Source organism: Pinus tabuliformis, chromosome 7 (genome assembly GCF_031772625.1).
Source record: "Pinus tabuliformis cultivar Carrire ecotype Pingquan chromosome 7, CPIR1, whole genome shotgun sequence".
NCBI lineage: Eukaryota > Viridiplantae > Streptophyta > Pinopsida > Pinales > Pinaceae > Pinus > Pinus tabuliformis.
Window position 1 is genome coordinate 1444722022 of NC_142293.1, and position 10073 is coordinate 1444732094.

Genomic DNA, 10073 nt, shown 5'->3' on the forward strand with positions numbered 1-10073 from the left:
TCAAAGAAAGCCAGTTGTTTCACGTAATTATCTCACCTGCAACAGTCGATGTTCTTCAATATTCAAAAGTTCGATTTTATCTCACCTGGGACACTGTTAAATATTTTGAGTATATTACTCATAATCAAGGGGGCACGTAGCAAGTCTCGACTGTTTCCCAGATTTACATTCTCAAAGCAAAGTAATCAGTGTCCCTTATCTATAAAAGCCACCCTGCGTAGTGGGTTTACCCGTTTTCCTTTTTTGGGGTGTACAACAAACCAATGGAGTTTTTAGATTCAAACAGTGCAATTATTCGGTGTGCAACTGCACTTTTATCTATGAGTTTTATGTTGTTTCCTGTAGCATTACGTTGTGATAGTTGCCTTCACAAAACCAAGCTCGTGTACAACAGTCAGCCTCTATTTCCGGAAGTTATCAATGGTGAGTATGCAATAGACAATCTCGCCACTTTCACACTTATGCTTCCGTTTGGAGAATTGATGCAATATACTTATCAATATTATATAGAGTCAGATATCAATTTCATTTCGGTTGATTTGGGAATATTTTAGAGTTCAAGATAGTAACCTCATTCCTGTTAGTCTGAAATTTTAAATATTACTGGAATCGGAAATAGAGATAAGAATAATTAGTGTGATTTGGTTAGAGATAAAAGTACTTAGTGTGATTTGGCTTTTGAAAGTTTATATAATAAAAGTTAATATTACATAACGATTGAATATAGATTTTGGTATGTTTTTGATAGAAAAGGTAATATAAGTTGATATTGTATAAACATTTTGTAAATAGATTTGGTGTGGTTTGGTTTTGAGAATTGATTTAGTATTAGTATATAGTTTGAGTCATTTAAATAGTTAAGTGCATGTGTTTTTTTTAAAAAGGTTACAGCTTAAAAATCAGAGAAATAGAATATGTATGTCTTAATAGATTTAGCAGTCAAATCGTTGCATGTGATAAGTTCCTTGTCTCATAAACAAAAATAATCTGATACACCAATTTAGTGTGTAACTTAGCTATGACCTTAAAATTAGATATCAAAATAAATAAAAATATGATTTTCATAGATGTGTTTGTTCTCCATTATTGTAGGTGGAAAATGCAGAAACAATGGGTCATTTGCTATATATATCATGAGAGGTGGAAAGCTGTCAGTGGCAACTGCAAGTGCCAAAGTATATAGGGTAGGCAAAGGATGTGGGGCATGTTATCAGGTGTGCTTACTAGGATTCTAACGATTTCATTTAAACCTGTTTTTTAACAGAAAATTTACTCATTAAATTAAATTTAATCATTGCAATATATTGAATTCCTCTAACATCGTCCTCGGGACATTTCTAGTGTAATCCTTAGTTGATTACAGTACAATCTTCTTTTTTAATTGTAGTATAATCTTTTTGTTCTCTCCTCTGTGGTGTAACTCTTTGTTTGGTTGTAGTATAATTTTTTTTCTTATTGTATTTTAGTTTTTTGTTTTTTTTGTTTGAATTATTGTTTGAATAAAATCAGACAAGATGCACAGATTCAGCCGTTTGCACCAAATCAGGGGTGAAAGTTGTGGTTACGGACTTTACAGACGAAAATAGGACATATTTTCTTCTATACTTTCACACCTTCGAAAGCTTGACACGCCCAGGTAAAATCCACCAACTCCTCAACATGGGGCCTGGCCTGGACGTGGAGTATAAACGGTGAGCACCAATTCAAGAATCTCCAAAAAAAATTCCCAGTGATGCTAGTACGAGGAACATTATTACTGAAACAACCATAAGTTTGTCTACAGCTTGAATCTTTATTTGTTTCTCTATAGTTTGAATCTTTGTTCAATTCCGGACAGTGACATGATGGATATGTGTTTAATTGTTTATGACTTAAATATGATTACAACATCCCATGCGATTATCCAAGGAAAAATATGTCTATCAAAGTAGACAAAAGCAGTCACTATCCCGACTAGCTTGCTGTCCAGTTTCTCTATCAAGGAGGCCAAACAGACATTTCCTTGGTTCAAGTTACCCAGGTGGAGTAACCATGGACTATGGCTCATATAAGTATTAAAATTTATTTTTCTAATATGGTTCATAAATAATATTGTATCAGATAAATTGTTTTAAAGGGATAACTTCCGGTTGGATTAACCATAGAACTAATCCTAACCCAAAAATGTCAAAAGAATTCAACCCGTAAAAATAGTATTAATATCCTATAGAGCAAATCACAAACAATTTAAAAAATTTGCTTAAATGACTCTATTCAATCATGCGATCTGAATTGAGGGATTTTGCATGCAATTCAGGTAGGACACTGGAGTTGGCGTGAAATGAGTCTGCACAATTACAGTGCAGGGTGGGGTATTGCAAATCCTTATTCATTAACAGGTCATGTCGAACCCAGTCCCTTGTTGTTCCAGTTACTGGTTACGGGAGGCCTCGACGGAAGTTGGGTAGGGCACCCTAGATACAATTTGCTACCTGCAAACTGGAAAGTTGGGTCTGTTTACGACTCAGGACTTCAGATCTCAGAGAGGGCACAAGAATTTGACTGCAGTTCGTGCGCAACTAGCGATTGGAATGATAATTTATAGCTTCATTGTGCTTCTCATTGCAGTTAGCGTCAGAACATGAGATTCCTGTGATTCATGTGTTTGCCATTAATTTGTTTCTGAGAAGAAACAAATATCGGTTTTATTATATTGTAGCTAGGCGTTGGTATCACCTACTTCAAAAACCTTCGCAGTAATGAATAAAAGATATATGTGTGTGTTTATTATGTGTTCTATCTTCTTGTACTGTGTCCATGGCGATCTTTCATATATGTGTGTGTGTTTATTATGCGTTTTATCTTCTTGTACAATGTCCATGTTATCAGTCGCCAACTTCAAAACTGTGGAACCTGTGTTATTTCGGTGTTGTTAAAGACGACGAACAAATAACACAGTCGCCGACTTCAAAACTGTGGATACTGTGTTATTTGGGTGTTGTTCATGACAACGAAAAAATAACACAGTTGCGGACTTCAAAACTGTGGAACCTGTGTTATTTCGGTGTTGTTCATGACAACGAAGAAATAACAAACTCTTCTTTTTTTTGGGCCAACAATTTCTTGCCATTTATTATTGAATCAAAGATACACATAAAGAGCATGGTCAGCATGGAGCAGAGCACAACAACATTTGCAGATCAACTATGAAAGACCGAAAGTAAACCAAAAAGATAGATCTGTACAATTATATATCTAGTTTTTCAACAAGAAATTCAAAAAGAAACAAAATTTTATCATGAACTTATCTAAATGAGTAAAAATAAGTCTGTACCCTCTAGATATTAAACAACCTATATATCCAGAAACAACCTACAAAACTACCTTTATACTTCTAGACAAAACCAAAAAACCCAATAGATTCCAAGAACAAAAGCTATAAGAACTTAAAAATCGCTAGTATGGACATGCAAAGAGTATTTTCCCATTAAGACATGTTTCCAAATAAATAGTCCTTCGATGAATTGAAGCCCATTTTTTAACAGGGAGTTTGCTCGAACGTTAAATTCTATGTAGATATGGAGAAAGGACAAGGATAAAGGATACTTTGAGCTTTTAATAGGACATATTCAGAACTTACAATTCAGATTTTTCGAATAGCTAATATATAATAATCATGGAATCCCCATCTACGATGATCATCATCCTACCGAACAGTCAATATATAATAATCCTAGAATTCCCGTTTATGATAATATTGGAATCCCACCAAAATGTCGGGACTTTCTGGTTATTCCAAACAAAATACAGTGGAAAAATCCTTTGTTACCACTGTTGGGAATTTTTTGATAAATTCCGAAACAACAAAAGAAAATACGAACAGAGAGTAATACTCTGTTTTGGGAATTTCTGATAATTCAAAAACAAAAGAACAGAGCATAAAATAATACTTTGCTTTGCCACAGGATAAAAAACTGAACAAAATAATACTATGTTTTAATACAACGAAAAAGGAAAAAAATCGCTCTGCTGTAACTGGTGTTTCAGCAACGCAGTTTTTTTCAGTTGCTGTTCGTGGTGTTACAGCAACGTAATTTTTTTTAGTTGTTGTTCGTGGTGTTACAGCAACGTAATTTTTTTCAGTTGCTGTTCGTACTGTTACAACAACGTAATTTTGACGTCAAGTCTATTTTTGACTTACAGTGTAACAACGACAGTGATTTTTGACGTCAAGCTTATTTTTGACTTATGGTGTAACAGCGACGGTGATTTTTGATGTCAAGCCTATTTTTGACTTACGGTGTAACAACAACGCGAAAAAAAAACTTCTATTTATAAACAATAAACTAACTGATAAAAATACGTCTTCCTCACATAGAGGGATCTTCACAATAGATTATGCTAAAGAGCATCTTCCTCTTGACAAAGGGATTACAATAGGAACGCTTCAGTTCCACAAACCAATTTTTCACTGTCTCAGAAAATTAGCTTCAGCACTGCTATGCGATACAAAAAAAAACTCTCAATCTATTTCCCATGTTTTCTATTTCTCTTTTTTCTACACTGCTGTGTTTGCGTTTTATAGTGCGGGAAAGGGTCTAACTTATCCGTCACCGCTTTAACTTGCTGATGAAGTCTCTGCTGCTCATGATGAACAGATCTGATCTTTTGTTGTATTTCTTGAGTCGGTAGTGATGAAATCTATGGCTGATAAATGCTGCGACTGCTCGAGGATGGTTCTTTTCTCTTTCAACCATTCTGCTCATTAATACGGTTGTTGAGAAGTAATGGCGTAGCGTTGGATCTGATCTTCCTCCTTCTGGAACACAAAAATAATTAAATAGTGAAAAGATAGTAATGGCGGTGACTTAAAAGATCGGGAATAAATGTGGGGCGCCGGATCAGGACAAATGAGTAAAGTAGGTGCTGTTGTTCAACTATTTACTGCAGTTGAAATTATAATTTCAACACTCCCCTTTAATTTCAACTGCTGGGTTATTAGTCATACCCAGACGTTTCCTTAAAAACTCAAAACTCTTTTGATCCAATGGCTTAATCAGAATATCCGCAACCTGTTCCTGAGTCCTGCAATGTTGTAAAATGATTTCTTCATTGTTCACCAATTCTCTGATGTAGTGAAACTTTGTGTCTATGTGTTTTATTCTCTTGTGAAACACAAAATTCTTGGACAATGCAATAGCTGAGCTATTGTCACAAAAAATAACTGTTGTTGTTGCCTGCTCTTGGCATAAACTTCTTAACATTCTCTTCATCCAAACTTCTTGACACGTTGCTGTTGTAGCTGCCACATACTCTGCTTCTGCTGTAGATAATGCCACAATTGGCTGTTTCTTGGAAGCCCATGAAATGGCTCCTAAACCTATGTGAAAAACGTAACCAAATGTGCTTTTCCATTCATCTACACTTCTAGCCCAATCACTATCTGTGTATCCAACTAAATATGAACATTTTGTAACAGTATAAAATATGCCATACCTTTTGTACCTTTAACATACCTCAGAATTCTCTTTGCTGCCTGCCAATGTGTTTCTTTTGGCTTCTCCATGAATCTGGAAATTAAACTGACAGCATGCATTATGTCCGGCCTAGTTGCAGTTAAATACATAAGGCTGCCAACTATGCTCTTGTACACGCTAGGGTCAAAATCTTTGTTGCTATCCTCTTTGCTGAGTTTTAATCCCATCACTGTAGGAGTGATTGCTGCTTTGCTGTCCTGCATGTTAAATCTGCTCAACACTTCATTTACATATTTTGCCTGCGAAATAAAAATTCCATTTTTATTTTGATCTACTTCTATTCCTAAGAAGTATCTCAGCAAACCCATGTCAGTCATCTCAAATTCTTCTTTCATGACTAATTTGAAATTTTCAATGAGGTAGTCATCATTACCTGTAAAAATCACATCATCAACATATAACACAACAATTAAAATTTTACAGTCCTTTTCTTTGATGTAAACGGTGGGTTCTCCCTCACACTTCTCAAATCCGTTCTCCAGTAGATAGGAATCTATCTTACTGTACCACACTCTTGGCGCTTGCTTCAGCCCATAAAGAGCTTTCTTCAATCTGCAAACTTTGTGCTCTTAGCCTTTCTTCTCATAGCTTAGAGGTTGCTCAATGTAAACCTCTTCCATTAACACTCCATTCAAGAATGCTGACTTCACGTCCATTTGGTAAACTTTCCATTTGTTTTGTGCTGCTATGGACAGCACTGCTCTCACGGTTTCCATTCTTGCAACTGGTGCGAAAGTCTCCTCATAATCTCTCCCATGCTGCTGCTTGTATCCCTTGACAACAAGTCTTGCCTTGTGTCTTTCTATCTTGCCTTCAGCATTACTCTTGGTCTTGTAGACCCATTTAATTCCAATGGCTTCTTTAACTTTTGGTAGCTCAACTAAATCCCATGTCTTATTTCTTTCTATGGCATTCATCTCCTCATCCATAGCTTCTATCCATTTCTTATCTTTAATTGCATCTTTTGAAATGAACAGGGTCATCAACATGACAATACAAAGCAAACAGGGAATTCATACCTTCATCATAAATATCACTTAAATTTCTGAATTTCTTACCTCTTTCATTTGGTGTGCAAGTGCTTGTAGATGCACTTGAGTTTCCTCCTTGTGGTGTGCTTAGAGAAGCACTCTCATTTCTCCTCAAGGGTGTCTCTTGCTGTTATGGTGTTGGCGCTGCTGTTTGGGGATGTGTTTCAGCCAACTCCTCATCATCTTCATCATGAGACAAACAGTTTTTAACATTAACTGTTTTCTCTATGCTTCCATCCCAAGCTTCCTCCTCAATAAATTGAACATCTCTGCTCACAAAAAACTTCTTGGTGGATGGGATATACAACATGTAAGTTTTGGATTCCTCACTGTATCCAATGAAAATACATTTCTCCCCTTTGCTGTCCAATTTCTTCCTTAGTTGATCTGGAATGTGCGCATAAGCCACACAACAAAAAAATTTCATGTGGGTGACTCCTTGCTTTTTCCCACTCCATGCTTCTTCTGGCACTTTTTTCATCACTGCTTTTGTAGGACACCTATTCAAAATATATACTGCACAGTGTACAGCTTCAGCCCAATAATCATTTGGCAAATGCTTTGCCTTCAACATGCTCCTCGCCATATCCATGATTGTTCTGTTTTTCCTTTCAGCAACTCCATTTTGCTACGGGGTGTACCTTGCTGTAAATTGCTTATGAATTCCATTTTCTCTGCAAAAACGTAAAAATTCTTTGGAGATATACTCACCTCCTCTGTTAGTTCTCAAAACCTTGATACGCAACCCACTTTAATTTTATACAAGTGCTTTGAAATTTTGAAAATTTTCGAACACTTCACTCTTATTTTCCAGAAAATAAACCCAAGTCTTTCTGTTAAAGTCATCAGTAAATGTTAAAAAATATTGGCTGCGTGCAAGTGATGGAGCTTGCATCAGTCCACATAAATCTGAGTGGATAATTTCTAAGGGTGCTTTTGCCCTTATGCTTTTCCCGGTTGGAAAACTTTCTCTGTGTTGTTTCCCCAATATACAACCTTCACAAAGGCTGTCTGGCTTTTCTATCAATGGTAATCCTCTTACCATTCCTTTTCTACTCAACCAATTAAGACCTCCAAAGTTGAGATGTCCAAATCTCAAATGCCACAACCAATTTTCATCCTTTGGTACGCTTTGGAGAGCCTCTTGTGTCACTGCTGCAATTTCCTCTTTATTTTTCAAATCTGCCTTTATTCTAAGAGGGAACATCCTGTTCCTTGTCATTTTCACTTCAGCAATACAACATGTGCTGGGTGATCTATCCATGATGGTGCATACATCATTCTCAAAGAAAACATTGTAACCCTTTTGAACAAGCTGTCCAATACTCAAGAAGTTACACTTCATTCCAAGAACATAATAGACATCTGCTATGGTTTTCTTTTCACCTTTCTTTGTAAATATTTTAACTTCTCCTTTTCCCATAACAGAAATTTTACTATCAGTTCCAAGTATGACTTGTGACTGCACACTCTGATCTAAAGCAGAAAACAGGGCTATGTTTCCTGTCATATGGTTGTTGCAACCAGAATCTAGAAACCATATATCCTCACTGTTTGTTTCAGCCATATTACAAACTAACAGCACATTATCTTGACTGATATTTTCTCTAGTGATATTTGCACTAGATTTATTACTCATATCATGCTGCTTCTTCCTACATTCATTTGCATAGTGCCCAGATTTTTTACAGTAATAACATTGGACATTAGATTTTTCATACCTTTGTCCTTGAGCATGATGTTGTCCACTTTGTTGGGTGCTGCCATGGCCTTGGTTCTGATTTGGATTGCTACCTCTTCCTTGAACATTTGCTGAACCGTTTCTTCCACCTCGGTATTGGCTTCTGCCTCTTCCTCTTCCAAATGACATTTGGGTCTTGAAGGCTTGCTCTAGAGATGAGTTTTCATTTCTACTCAACCTCTACTCACGTGTTATCAGCGATGCATGAAGTTCATCAACTGAAAAATTTGAGAGATCCTTTGTCTCTTCTATGGTGGTGACAATCACATCAAACTTTGAGGGTAGGCACCTCAATAGTTTCTCCACAATCCTCCTTTCTTTAAGAGTTTCTCCATGAGACCTTATCTGTGTGACCAAACCAATTGCTTATGTGAAGAATGAGTCAATATTGTCTGACTCCTTCATGCGCAGGTTCTCAAAATATTTCCTCAGCAACTGTAGTTTTGCTGTTTTCACTCTCTCCATGCCTTGATAAGCTGTCTTGAGAGTTTGCCATGCTTCTCTGGATGTCTTGGCTGCTGCTATCCTTGGAAACACACTCTCATGCACTGCTTGATATAAGAATACAAGGGCTTTTGAATCCTTCTTCTTATTGCTCTTCAATAGCTCTTTCTCTGCCTGAGTTAATCCATTAAACTCTTCTTCATTTGCTGGTTCTTCAAATCCATATTCAACAAGTTCCCATAAATCTTGTGAGGCAAACAGGGCTCTCATGGTTATTGCCCAGTAGTCATAGTTTTTCCCATTGAACTATGGGAGCTGGGTATTAAACATACCCACGCTGGTGCTGGCCATTCTTTCAATACTTGACTGTGTAAAAAAAATCACTTAATTGTCTTCAACAGCTACACAAAAAAAACTAATCTGAAAAATACCTTGACAGCGTTTTCACTCTGCTGGATAATTTGCTGTAGCAAGAAATCTTCTTTCAGCTTCTTTGATGTCTTCAAAGAGCCTGAACAAGCTCTGATACCATGTTGGGAATTTCTGGTTATTCCAAACAAAATACAGTGGAAAAATCTTCTGTTACCACTGTTGGGAATTTTCTGATAAATTCCGAAACAAAAAAAAAATACAAACAGAGAGTAATACTCTGTTTTGGGAATTTCTGATAATTCAAAAACAAAAGAATAGAGCATAAAATAATACTTTGCTTTGCCACAGGATCAAAAACTGAACAAAATAATACTCTGTTTTAATATAGTGAAAACAGAAAAAAAAAATCGCTCTGCTGTAACTGGTGTTTCAGCAACGCAGTTTTTTTCAATTGCTATTCGTGGTGTTACAGCAACGTAAATTTTTTTAGTTGCTGTTCGTGGTGTTATAGCAACGTAATTTTTTGTAGTTGCTGTTCATACTGTTACAGCAACGTAATTTTGACGTCAAGTCTATTTTTGACTTACGGTGTAACAGCAACGGTGATTTTTGACGTCAAGCCTATTTTTGACTTACGGTGTAACAACAACGGTGATTTTTGACGTCAAGCCTATTTTTGACTTACGGTGTAACAGCAACGCGCAAAAAGAAACTTCTATTTATAAACAATAAACTAACTGATAAAAATACGTCTTCCTCACATAGAGGGATCTTCACAACAGATTATGCTAAAGAGCATCTTCCTCTTGACAGAGGGATTACAGCAGGAACGCTTCAGTTCCACAAACCAATTTTTCACTGTCTTAGAAAATTAGTTTCAGCACTGTTGTGCGATACAAGAAAAAAAACTCTCAATCTATTTCCCTTGTTTTCTATTTCTCTTTTTTCTACACTACTGTGTCTTCGTTT

The 10073-nt window shown here is 36.3% G+C and overlaps 1 pseudogene; it reads left to right on the forward strand.

The window, feature by feature from the left end:
* Positions 1–263: 263 nt before the first annotated feature.
* LOC149253123 (expansin-like A1) lies at positions 264–2584 on the forward strand (annotated as a pseudogene).
* Positions 2585–10073: the final 7489 nt, after the last annotated feature.